Below are 14,220 nucleotides of genomic sequence, written 5' to 3'. Positions count from 1 at the left end.
AACAATTTTTTTTAAAGGAAATGTATACGCGAAAGCGTACCAAGAATTTAGGAGGTCATGGGCAATAATCATAAAACAATCTAGCTTAGACTAGGCATCAAGCAAGGAAAAGCTTCGAGTCTGTAAATTATGAGTGTTGTATTCTTTTGGTTTCAAAAAATCAGTTATTAGCATGTTCTTTGCGTCACCATCTGGATTCTTAGTAAATGTTATGTGGCATCCGTGCAATCAAGGTTTTGTTCAAGTATATCGCAGGCATAGCACATTTCCATATGCGTTGCTGAAAAGAGGTCTTGCTGGAAAAAACACATTATAAATATCTGTTATACCACTGGCAGTCCTACGCAGGCATAAAAGTATAAGCTAAAAATATGAAAAACAAGTTTTTTAAAAGCAGGAGAAACAGATGCACACTATAAGGAAATGTCCTATCAGGAATATAGAATAAAATTATTTTTTGAAATACACAAAAGGGGTTACGTAACTTCTGCTTCGATTTTTCCCAAGTAATTGCTTGGCTCACTGTTATAGCTCACACAGAATCTATGTGGTGCACATCCAGAAAATTATTTTGGTACTGCAGTTGAGATGAGATGGTGTAGAGCCACTGAGCTCGAGGCCGCCACGCAGCAGCCGAAATATATGAGTTCCCGTCTGTCTGGGAGCTAGCTGTTTGTCGATACGGTCGACACGGTCACGCCGACAAGTTCCCGCGCCGAGGAGCTAGCCGGGTACACGTTACGTGAGTTATAGCGCGCCGCCAGTCCCGTCGCCTCGGGAAACCTTAAACATCACTTTCACCGGAGCCGCTTTTCGGCGAAACGCTCCTTTTTTGTTTTGTTTGTGCGTGTTTGTGCCGACTCCGCGTATTTAGCGTGTGGGAAACGGCACCGCTTCTGGGCGACGCGCGGGAAGCCGGGGACACGGATTGTGCCTGGTCAGTGTCAGTGGCGCGCTTTTTTTTATTCAAATACCTCACGGGCTCCGACTGGAGTATTAGGTTTAGGTTAGGCCTTTAGGTTTCGTTTTCTTTAAGTCAACGTGCGGCATCGGCGGCGGCATGACATAGAACCAGAGCTGCGCGGAAAGATATACACCCCAGCTACTCTCATTGTGCGAACTTGCAGTCAAGGGCGGTGCCGAGACGATTTTTGTTTTGGCCGTGTTTCTGTTTCTCCTGGCTGGCGCAGTTTTGAGGAATTGAGGAAACGAGGGCAAATCACGGTTCTAATTTTGTGTGCGTGTGCGTGTGCGCGTGCGCGTGCACGTGCGTGCGTGCGTGCGTGCGTGCGTGTGTGTGTGTGTGTGTGTGTGTGTGTTTGTGTGTGTGTGTTTGTGTGTGTGTGTGTGTGTGCGGGAGACTCCCGCCTGCTAAGAAGCTCCCTTTACTGTGAGGTGCTTTCAGTTGCCCTTGTACAGTATGGTAATAGTGTTTGTATAAAGTTTTCCAAGTTTTCTTCCTCCGATCGTCCTCGTCTCTTCTCCGGCCCAGTCACGCTACCCGAATCCCAACACCGGTAAACCGTTCATGTGAATTAATGATGTCCTGCAGTTCGGCAGGGGTTTTATTTTGTGCAGGTCACCGGATAAAGACTGTATTGAAGACCTGCTAAAGTGTACGACCTTCGCCAACCACCCAGTGAGCGCATTCATTCCGCCTCATCTAGCATGTTCCAAGGGTTGGTCCGAGGGGTCGACTCTCGGGTGAGCCCTGTGGAAACGCTTGAGAACCTCTCGCCTGCAGGAGTGGTTGCTGTCCGTCGATGCAGCAGGATGGTTGATGGAGTAAAAATTTCTACGGAGTTCATCATTGCCACATTTGCAGAGATATTTTGGCCGTCAGAGATTAAGGTGTGGCCATTGGTTTTTTGAGTAGATGCCTTCATCTCTCGGCCCCTTCAGTGTCAAAAATGCTGGCGATTTGGCCACAGCGGCAAAGCCTGCAAATCGGCCTTACGCTGCTGTGTCTTTGGGGAACGTCATTGCAGAGAGGAATGTCCTGAACAGGAAGAGAAATGTTGTTTGTGTAGTGGTGCTCACCCTGCTAATTCGCCTGACTGTCCTGCACAAGCACAAGAAGTACAGGTGCTCGAGCTTATAGACAAGCGCAGATGCACGCGGAGAGAGGCTTTTGCCGCAGTCAAGGAGAGAGTCTCAGGCTACTCTAGTCTGGCCGCCAAATACCTACCCATAATGGATTCTAGTTGGTCACAGGCTATTACAGCGGCAGTTGAGAAAGCTGTGGCAAATGCAATGGATTGCATTATGGAAACGTATCCACGTGCATTTCGTAGGTGATGGCTGCTCAGATGACCAATCTTCTGCAGGTGTCCGCCGCTCCGCTCTTGCCTTCTTTGGCTTCGGAAGCTACTCCTTCTTCTGTAGTAATTGATTCCGCACCACAGGGCCAAAAACAATGTGAGCAACAAAACACCTCTCAGGCATCTCCCTCGAACAGCGTTATGGACGCATCCTCTATGGACTGTATTAATATGGAGTCTGATCTCCACGCCGAGAAACGAAGTGGGTCTCCTCTGAATATTGCAGGTCCATCTTGCCTCCAGTAAAGGACAAAGAAAAGTAACGTAAGTCAAAATGCTAAGACCAGGATTCTAGAAAAGGCTGTCGCGGCTGCGGCACTCCCGCCAAGATAGGGTTCTTAAGTGTACTCCAGTGGAATTGTCGATCTATATTCTTAGCTTCAACAGATTTAAATTGCATATGCAATCAGCCTCTACCAGATTTAGTTGCTTTAAAGTAAACATGGCTCAATACAAATTTCAATTATCATCTCAAGGAATACCGTACGTTCCGGCTTGACCGGTCATCACGAGGGCGAGGGTTGTTAGTGCTCATCTTTACGATGTTTTGCCACATGCATGCGTTTCTTTCCAATATGCGGACAATGAATGTGAAATCCTTGCGGTTGACCTCAGTATCCCATTTCAACAGCCCTTTACGGTAGCTAATGCATATTTCCTGTCTGGTGTGCGTGACACTCGGCCCCTTGACTCACTCATGTCTAGTAGCCGATCTAAGGCTCTATTAGTTGGAGACTTCAATTCGCACCACATGACTTGGGGGTTTAAAGCAGACAGTTTTGGTTCTAGACTTATTCATTGGGCTTCTGACAACAACTTGATCTGCAACAATTCCGGATTGCCTACGTTTGTTTGGAGTCAATGCCGCTCTACCACATGAACTGGTGGGCGAGTTGGTCAGACATGGTTCTTGTAAACCTGCGCAACGGCTCGAAGCCAGACAGAAAGGGACAAAACTAACAACAGAATAAAACTATTCTGTTGCTATTTCAGCGCCGTGTTTTGTCCCTTTCTGTTTGGCTTCGAGCCGTTGCGCTGGTACACAAGAACAATGCCGCTCTGCCTTGGATTTAACTGTTTCCTCCCCAGGAGTCTCTGTTATGTCTTTGGCGCCTGTTGACTGTGCAACAAACAGTGATCATCTACCGATTAGTTTCAAGTTTGCGTGTAAATTAACTCTTCCTGAGCGACATCAGCGCACGTTAATAAACTACAGTTGCTTTAAAGACACGCTAAAATCAGCCCTCCAAATCTCTTCAGACCTTTCCGCTTAGACAAGTGCCGAAAACAAGTTTCTTTTAATTTGTATCCTACTGTACTTGGATTGAACAATACATCTTAGCGCTAAACAACGAAGAAGGTCTTTGGAACCTGGGCTTGCTTTATGTGACATTTCTTGCAGAAATTCTTTGAAAGAGACTTTAAATAACAGCAAATGGAACCAGGCTTCGCATTGGTATTTACTCGCAGATCGGGGCATGATGTTCCTTGCTCTATATTTGCCTGATCTGCGCAATTTGGTTTCTTTCCAAGTAAAAAAGCTCCAGTAGTGCTGCCCTTAAAGATATGTCGCAACCTTCACTTACACGGGTCAAAATCCCGGCCTCTAAAATATGAGTTTAAGACAAAATCCTACGGCTCTAGCCATCTTGGTTAAAATAAAAGAATGGGTCTCTACAACGACAGTTGCACCAAGATTGTACTTTTTCAGGTATCGTCTTAGAGTAAGCTTGCCATTCACAAGGTGTCTGCCTCTGTTATTGTTAGAAAAGGCAACAATGCTGAGAACAATAACAAATGTTTATTATTCATAAGTAAATCTACTGTTACTGAAGAGTTAGGCCTATGTTGCGTAGCACCCTGTTCATCCTGCGGCAAAAATCAAGGTTATTTCTTCCAATAGTCGTCGCAGCAGAATGGCCACAATTGGCGATTAAGGTCTTCTTCTCCTTTAAAATCCTCGTCGCTATCAGGGCAGCTGCGAAATAACGAGAATCAGTGCAGTGATTTAGGATGCTTATTGAAATGCTTTCACAAAAAGCACTCGTAATCTCAGTTCAGCGTGGATTCATGCAACGTATATTATACGTCGAAATAATAACATACACACAGTGCAATGAAAGACTAATCGTGCACTTTTGCAAGTGTGGCTCAAAATTCTTATTCAATGTCCACCGCGTGTCCGTTTCACGAAAATCAAACCCAGCCCTTCAGGGCCTCGTGATTTTGTCTTCGCGTTTCGCTGTCTTGCACGCCAGATGTTTGTCAGGACCGACAGCTTTAGTATAGCGTGCGCTAAAACATTGCGTATGTACTGAAACTCGAGGTCCTCACTTCTCATGAGCAGCACACCAATGTATTTCGTATGGCCCGCATAGGCACTGAAATTTCCTAATGTTAGAGTTGAGGCCTTCGCGACGTTTGCAGTAGTGAGCTTCGGCATATCTTCGGCATACGAAATACAGCCTCGTTGAATATTCTCAAGCGTCATTGTTCGCTTTTAACAGAGCCGTACGCTCTCCTGTAGTGCATCGTCCCCAATGCCTTACCGTATAGGTGAGAACTAGCTGTTGATTTCAAGGGAAGTTGGCGATGTTCGAGATTGTCAAGCTAACTTAGTAGTGTACATTGTCGTCATGGCAGCAATACCGAATGATGCAGTTTTCTTGATTTCATCTTGAGTTTTAACATGCAAAGCTTTCAGAAAACCATAAAGGCTCTCATCGGACTGAGTTTTTATCAATGATTGGCGGAAGTATTTCGTCGGCGCCACGTTAAAGTACTTTCGTATTCAAACATTAGTTGTCACTAAACTTTAACTTAGGTATGGCAGTGATTCTTTCGTGTTTTGCAAAAAGTGCAGTCGTCAAGACGTACGGCAGCACACCGCGATGGTTTTTCGTGCGGAAATACAAGTGGACACTACGCAATAATAAAACTTCCTCATATAAATCTTCCTGCACTAAACTCAAAAGTATAGCACAAAGAAATTGCATTTTTGCTGCATTTTGGACCCCACACACCACCTTAACGTATCGTCAGCCTTGTGAGAAGGTGATGTAATTACGTACAAATAGGAGGATGCCGTAAAAAATAGATAGGTTTCGGAGCAAAGGACTAAGAATCTTTCTCGCATTTTTGTGGATACCTGAACCGCACCATAACGGAAGGTGTGTTGGAGAGAGTGAGATAAATCGAAGAAAGAGGAGCCTTAATTGGAAGTCTCTGGAATAGTTTCTACCACTTAGGGATCATTAACGTGCGCTGACATCGCAAAGCACACGGGCACCTTTTCCGTTTCGCCGCCATCGAAAAGCAGCCGCGTGGTCAGGTTATAACACCGGAACTCCAGCTCACTAGCCGAGCGCCTAACCACTGAGCCACCGTGGCGGGTATACCTCTAAAGCCCTGATGTATGACTGAGCGATTCTCTCGGCTTCTTTCCGCGTCCTTCCAACTCGTGTCATGGTATGCTGAACCTCTTCACTTTAACCTTACGGTGGCGATGTGTTCTATTTCCACGAATGCAATGCTTCTATTCTAAGGAACAAATATTTCTGGTTGTTTTTATCTACACGCTGTCGTGGCAACGAAGTATGAGACTTTCCTCCTCAGCACCGAGGTTAATCGCTTTTTCGAAATTCTAAAAACTGATATGGCTAGTACTAACGACCGGCTACAAATCTCTAATTGCAACTAGGTGTCGAACTCTAATAGTTAAAAAGCTAAATATTAGAACTTAGTCAACCAACTTACTACTTATGTCAGTTCACCAGTGCCTTTCCAGTGTACGCCGGCACTGGTAACACTGTGCTGCAAAACCCATATTTTTACCCCACACACACACGCGCGCGCGCACACACACACACACACACACACACACACACACACACACACACACACACACACACACACACACACACACACACACACACACACACACACACACACACACACACACACACACACACACACACACACACACACACACACACACACACACACACACACACACACACACACACACACACACACACACACACACACACACACACACACACACACACACACACACACACACACACACACACACACACACACACACACACACACACACACACACACACACACACACACACACACACACACACACACACACACACACACACACACACACACACACACACACACACACACACACACACACACACACACACACACACACACACACACACACACACACACACACACACACACACACACACACACACACACACACACACACACACACACACACACACACACACACACACACACACACACACGCGCACGCACACGCATACACGCACCTGAAGGAGGTGAGAAGTCTCAACGAGATATATTAATGGTCTCTGCTTTTATCGACCCCAGTCACTGCGACAGGGCGTGTAGATAGGAACGATCATTGATTTTCCTTAACGCCATGTCATCACAGCGGTAGCGCAGTGGTTTGAGCCGCCACCTCGCATGCGGGAGGTGCAGGGCTAGATCTTCATTGCCGCCATACTTCGATGATACCTTACGATTCATCTCCTGATGGCTTATGAAGATCAATATATCAGCGATACGCAGATTACATGGTTGCTCCCATTTTGATCCGCAATATTTTCGGTTCCAGGTGTCTAAAATTCTCCACCGCAACAAGTCGAATACAATTTGTGAAAAGGTGCTCTTTGGGCGCCGATGCCTTTGCGGAAAATGATTCGCAATCAGCATTATTTACGCCATCTTGCTTTTCAATTTTTACATGTGGTGTCAAATGTGTGGACAAGGAGGAGTGGCCAAAGCCTAACGTTTGGGAAAAATCGTACATAACGACATTTGAACAACTTAGCTTTTTGGTTTCACAAAATCAGAAACTACATTTTGTGTATCCTGTATCTTTTACAGTAAGTGAAAGGAAAATTTTCGTCGTGACCCGCTTCAAAAAGGCCGCCACTGTCTGCAAGATGTTGATGTAACGAGCGTTAGTTGTTTGGTTTACTATAATTGATCGCTCCGCCTAGGAGAGCGATCGACGCCTAGCGCCATCTATCACAGAAATTACGCCTCACGTCTACCCGTTGTCAAGTTACACCCCATCAAGATACGTCCCAAACGGAATTTGCTTCGTTTTGGGGGTCAAGGTGGGCCTGGAATTCGGCTTGCAGTGCGATATGGTAATGCTTCAATTAGTAGTTGCATGTATACAATGCTTACCTATTATTTAAATTTATTTCTATACCACGAACCATAGAGTTTTATTTGCCTACCAAATACGGTAAACAACTGTACCAGGATGGGTGTCCTTTGTTGTCGGAGTATACATGCATATATGTACATATATAGCAGAAGCCATAAATACATGTATAGCGGTCCTGTAACTGGGAGGTTATCCTACCCGGTACACGACATTTTCTGTGGGTGAGGGGAAAAGGAATAAAAGTGCACAACCAATTCCAATGGCCGCCACCTTGGATTCGAGAAGCCGAAACTATACCGCTATTTCGTCGCCTAACGTCATACTCACATAGCTCCACCTCTACACATCATATTGGACTGTGACGTCATCGTTGACACGCGGCAGGTGGTTGTTTTACAGTGCTATTGTAGATGGCGGTGGAAGTCTCAATGCAAGAAATGCTCTTTTCTAGTTGCTGCCACAGATGGCACTGTGATCTCAGAGTGGCGGCAGACCGCACGAAATCTCGAAACGTGATAAGAGCTAACGCTCTTAAAGAGTTCTTCTCTTAAGTGTTTGCACCACATGCTCGTGCCTTCGAGCCTTCCATCGTGCGTTGCCTTTTTTTACTTTCTGTTTTTATCATTCTATGTTACTCCGTCCATTAATTAGCATCGGCAGGAGTGAACCGGTACTGTTTTTCAGGGGCTAAGTGTGTTCCTATATGCGCTCATTGATACACCAGTGCGATTTCCCTATGTACTCCTTCAAATATTTTAATAATATTTTATACACTACCCTCAATTCACACTTCACAAATTAGTTGCCGTGTTTATATTTTTCAAGGAAACTCTCTTCACACTGTTTTCTTACTTTTTGCGATTGCGGCAACAGTAAGACTGAATAGTTTAACATGAGAAACATGTTGAGGGGTGCGAAAAAGCGACAGTGTGCAAAATTTTGCTAAGGTGTATATTGCGCAATGGGGCCGCGGACGAACGCCTACGAGAAGGATTTGTACCTGCGGAACGGTACGATAGCGGAGCGGTAACAGTCACACTGAACTTTTTAACATGAAAAACATTTTGAGGAGTTTGAAAAGGCGGCAGTGTACAAAATTTTGTTAAGGTGCGTATTGCGCAATCTGGCCGCAAATGAACGCCTATGGGAACAGAATTTGTGCCTGCTGACCGGCACCATAATGAATGTAGAAAAGAGATTAAAAATGCAAAGCTCCAAGGCACCAGCACCCTGTTCTGGAACACTGGCACGTTTCTCCGGGAACTGGTTGAGATCTAAAATATTCGGAAGAGTAAGAGTTTATGTGCCAGTATAACCCCTGTGATATCTTATAATAGGGGATTTGATTTTCATAATATATTAGATGAGAGCTTAGTAACTTGTGTCTTTTTATCGTGTCTTTTCGGGTTTTTTTGCACTGCTCGTGCCGATGTTCAGTGCCTCTATACTAAGGTGCCGTAGACAACATGCGACAATCTATGTTTACAAACTCCTTATGTTGCATTCCTACGCTCCTGTGAACTGTAATAAAATAAATTGGGGACATTAACATCGCGATTTTCTCAGCCTATTGCCTCCCGCAAGAGCTCAGGCTTGCCTAGAAATAGTTGCGCAGGCCATATAGCAACAAAGAATATTGGAATAAAATTATTTACATTCGGGCAAAAGGTTGTGTGTGCAACTTCGTCGCACATTACTATATTTCCATCCTGTCGTGAAAGTCACAGAGCCGTTGATTTTGAATGCGTATATTCCTTAGCTTTCCTCTCAGTGCGCTCATAGACAACTGTTCTTCCTATGGCCAATTTTCTATCATTAGAAATGTGTGTGGTGTTCGTAAACTAGTCCGTCAGCACTGCTGCGTGTGCTTCGGCTATGCAATACTTGCGATTTACATTCTTGAAATTACTGTCAACCGGAAATGTTACCTTGGTACGCATATCTTCACTTTCTTTAAAGCTTTCTTTTAAAGACAATCACAAATAAAAGCGCCCACAGCATGAACTTTCCAACATGGCACTTCACATGGCAATGATTACAATTACCCGCCAATGCCACAATTTATTGCTTTTATAATTTTCTAATTTTCCAATTTTTAGCTGCTCAGATCTTCATATTCCATATAAGTGGACATGAAAAAAAGCCACCCTCCCTCGGTTCCTTTATCTACAGTTGTAGTGGGGAGCAACGTTGGAATTATTCCTCAAACTTACTGAATGAACCATGAGACGTCAGTGCTTAATTAGGTCGTTTGACTCCCAGGCTTTCAAGGTTTTTGCGCTGACAGGTGAGTTAATTTTCTGGGCGCCGAGAATACGTGACTTCTTTAACGCTCGAACTTTGTCAGGATGCAAGCAGTTCCAGCTTGTCAGCCTATGTAGGCAATATTTATATCTGCGGCATAAGCCTTTTCACTGAGCATTTTCGAAAACCAAAAGCACAACGAGGAAGTATGAAATTTCGCGCATCACGTAAACGCGAAGAAACAAAAAATTTAGGCAAAATATATATTCACACTAGCGAGACCTGCTGTACGCGGCGCGGAAGCAATCTTTTCACATTGTGCATTTGTGCAATTTGTGCAAACAATGAAACCAAAATTCAAGCGTATGCACTCAGGTTGAAGTCAAATTCGCCACCATGACTAATTTTACAGGCTATATTCAGTACACCTAAATACAGAATCATGATATGTGTCAGCAATTTATTTTAAACTAAACATACATTATATAACACATTGTTGATGCCCAATAATTACCGCGTAATGCCCGCCGTCCAAAGATACTTCAAAGGAATCTGGCACAGATGGTTAGTGCTTAGCCAAATCAAATCTGTATCTAGCAGATTCAAGGTAGTGGTAAAACAATACTTTATAGTTTAGAAGTACAAATTTTCTTTGTCTGTAATAGATTGGAGCAGTAAATAGAGAGTAAACGTTTCAGTGTAACTTTCATTCTTGTCTCATTATATTCCTGAAAACTGTGCTCAGAGCGAATGACTTTCTAAAACATGTTTGGAATATTTTGCAGGAATATTCCTGAAAAAAAGCGATTTCTCGGTGCATTGCCAGAGCAATTCTTATACAATTAGCGAAATAATTTCAGGTTCTGCAAAATTTGATTTCTAGGCAGCGCTTCTTTGCGCTGCTTCTTTGCAAATGCTTTGCAAAAAGCAGCGCTTCTTTAAAACTTTAGGTGAAATCTATTTGTGGACTCATTTGCCTATCACTCAATTTCTTTAGAACAGAATAGGGTCACCGGACACCCGATACTCCTTCCTAAAATATTCCCGCATATGTATATGCATTTGCTTCCGACTGAGAGACAGACGGACCCATAGAACATTCCAAATCTTTCTCATGCTATAGCCATTTAGATCCCTTCTCTACCATATGTCTTCAGTATTCGTATCACACCCATTACACGTCACAAGTTCTCAATCAGTCACCTGCGACGCAGGTCAAAGCAAACTCCCGTTGATTTCCCGCCTGTGCGCACTTAATATTTATCATTCTCCCAGTAGTTCGCACCTATATATTTTGGTAGTTCAGCATAATTCATCCTCTATCTTCTCAATCTCTCTCTTCTGCCGCAGCCTCTCGTCTGGTATCTGTGTGCACGACCACCTCGGAGATCCTTCCGGTTGTGCATGTTCTTTATGAATTCGCCCATTTTGCACAGGCATAATAGAATTAGGGGTACACTCTGACCTAGGTATGACGCTTCTGGATCAGATACTTCGTTCAGTACCATTACATCACATCACATCACTTTATTTTCCTTAAAGACCCCTTGCGGGGTGTTACATAAGGGGTGGGTTTTTATGAAGTACAGGTGTTCAATGCAGTCATGAATGTTCCAGGGCAGGTGATGGCAGCGATATCGTGGGGAAGGCCGTTCCAGTCAGCTGCTACTCGGCAAAAAAATGAATTAGAGAAAACAGTGGTACGGGCACGTGGGCGCAAAACTTGAAGAGGGTGACTGATGCGATGGGATCTGCGCGGCGGGGGTGCGCAGATGTAGGGTTCTTGTCTGAGTGGTGAATAAAAAAACTTGTGAAATAAGACGAAACTGGCAGTGCGACGGCGAGCAGAAAGTTTAGATAGACCTGATTGCAATTTTAGAGATGATATGCTAACGTCGTATGAATACGAGGAATGAATGAATCTGGTGGCCCTGTTCTGCACAGCTTCGAGGGCGTTTGTTAGATATGCTTGGTGAGGGTTCCAGATGGCCGATGCGAATTCCAGTTTAGCTCTGATGAGTGAAATGTATGCTTGTAGTCTTACATGTTGAGGGGCATCCCGCAGGTGACGTTTCAAGAAGCCAAGTGTTTTATTAGCTGATGATATCAGGTTAGTCACATGCAGACGCCAGGATAAATCATTAGAAATGGTAATACCTAAGTATTTGTACGACTGGACGAGGTCGACAGAGGAGTTAGAAATTGTGTACTGGAAAACAAAAGGATTTCGGTGGCGGTGAAAAGACATATACTTACATTTGTTAGGGTTGAGTGTCATCAGCCGCTGCAAACACCAGTTTTGCACATGGTTTAGGTCAGCCTGTAGGGATTCTTGGTCAGAAGCGTTAGTGACTGAACGATAAATAACGCAGTCATCAGCAAACAGACGGATATGACAAGATACATGCTGGGGTAGGTCGTTAATGTAAATAAGGAATAACAAAGCACCGAGAACGGAACCCTGCGGGACGCCGGAGATTACTGGAAGCGGGTGGGAGGGCTGATTATTAATGAAGACAGACTGAGAACGATGCGTGAGGAATTGTTTAATCCACGCGAAGATGTTTGGATCTAGGTTCAGCTGAGAGAGTTTGAGAAGCAAGCGTTGATGAGGTACTTTGTCGAAAGCCTTAGCAAAGTCTAGGAATATGGCATCAGTTTGTAGGTTAGTGTCAAGGTTGGCGTGAATGTCATGAAGAAAAATGGCTAGCTGAGTTTCGCAGGAAAAACCTTTCCGAAATCCATGCTGGGACGGATGGAAGAAGTGATTGGAATCTAGGAATTGTATGATTTGGCTGTAAATGGCATGTTCCATTAATTTGCAGGGTACACTTGTTAATGAAATAGGGCGATAATTAAGAGGTGAATCAGTAGTACCTGTTTTGTGGATGGGAACGACCTTCCCCACTTTCCAGTCGTCAGGTATGGTTCCTTCCGACAATGATTGCGTAAACAGTGCACAAAGGATACTGGAGCAAGCTAGTTTAGCGTTCTTTAAAATTTTTGAGTTTATATCATCTATGCCGGTAGCGGATGAGTTCTTTATTTTATCAATTATGCATGAAATTCCGCTACTGTTGAAAGTTATGGGTTCCATGGCTGTGGTGATAACAAGTGGTAGTGTAGAACAGGGCAATTCGGATTCGTCAGTAAAAACGGACGAAAAAGATGTGGTAAATGCGTTTGCACATTCGGTATCAGTCATTGTAACACCGGCATTGTTAGTGAGGGTGATAGCGCGCGTTTCTTTTGGGTTTATCACTTTCCAGAATTTTTGGGGGTTATCGATTATCATTTTTGGTAGGTCGACTTCGTAGAAGGAGCGCTTAGCTTTAACAATCGCGGCCAAGTACAAGTGTTCCACTTCATGGTATTTTACCCACGCATTTGGGTTTCCTTGTCGCTTCGCTGTACGAAATGCGCGTTTTTTCTTATTTTCGAGTCTTTTTAGTGTTTTGGTGAACCACGGCTTCTGATTACGCTTCCTAAAACTGCACGTCGGGATATATTTATTGGTTACGTCAGCTATTTTATGTTTGAAGAGTGTCCAGTTTTCATTTACACTTCTGCTATGAAAGGATGTTTCAAACATTGACAAGAAGTTATTTAATTCATTGCTGATTGCTTCGTAGTTTCCCTTGTCGTAGAGCATAATAGTTTTCCGGGAAGGTTCTTTTAATACAGATGTAAAGCTGAAAGTGGCATGAATTACTTTATGGTCGCTGATTTCGCGGAGGTACGTAAGGGATTCTAAGCTATCTGGATGAGTGGTCAGAATGAGGTCTAGAGTGTTAGCTGCTTCTCCTGCGACACGTGTTGGTGCAGATACTAATTGGCTCAAATTAAAATTAAGACAGACATCAAGGAATTCTCTCGACTCTTCCTGACTGACCATGACTGAGCACCTATGGCCATTCAGGGATTGCTTCCAACAACCTGCGCAGCCACCTAGTCTGCGATGCTAAGCCGATCTCCGGAAATCCACTGGACAAGCCCATTGCAGAGAAGTTAGGTTCCAATTATCAAGAACGTTTGATCCCAGATTAAAGTCTATTTCAGGTATTTAGCTCCTATGACTGACTAACACCCCTGTATAATTTCTTGGTTTCTACTCTGTGTAACAGTCAAGCAAGGAAACTGATAGAGTTGCAAAACATAGAGTTGCAAATCGTCAGCTGTTTTTATGCTAAACTTTAAAGTGGTGTTCTTTGTTTTATGATAACGAAGCGCCCGAAGCGCTCGTATCATCATCATCAGCCTGACGGCACCGAGTGCAGAGGAAATGCCTTTCTCATGTCTATCCAATTAAACCTGTCCTTTGCCAGCTGCGCCCACCTTATGCCTGCTCGCGCTGCTTTCCATTGCTCGCTACATTGTCGTTAACTTAAGCTGAACTCTTTTCGTTAGCCTCCACGTTTCTGCCCCGTAGGTGAG

General features: G+C 44.1%; 1 long non-coding RNA gene across 1 annotated transcript in view; it reads right to left on the bottom strand.

The window, feature by feature from the left end:
• Positions 1-4,100: 4,100 nt before the first annotated feature.
• LOC144100298 (uncharacterized) overlaps positions 4,101-14,220 on the bottom strand; it is a 66,469-nt gene continuing 56,349 nt past the window's right edge. Inside the window, exon 4 of the long non-coding RNA XR_013307606.1 lies at positions 4,101-4,299. This is a non-coding gene — a long non-coding RNA (uncharacterized LOC144100298). The remainder of the gene's footprint in view (positions 4,300-14,220) is intronic.

The sequence above is a fragment of the Amblyomma americanum genome, chromosome 8 (assembly GCF_052857255.1).
Source record: "Amblyomma americanum isolate KBUSLIRL-KWMA chromosome 8, ASM5285725v1, whole genome shotgun sequence".
In the NCBI taxonomy this organism is placed as follows: Eukaryota; Metazoa; Arthropoda; class Arachnida; order Ixodida; family Ixodidae; genus Amblyomma; species Amblyomma americanum.
The sequence above is the reverse complement of the archived record's forward strand: the minus strand, read 5'-3'. Positions and strand labels throughout refer to the sequence as shown.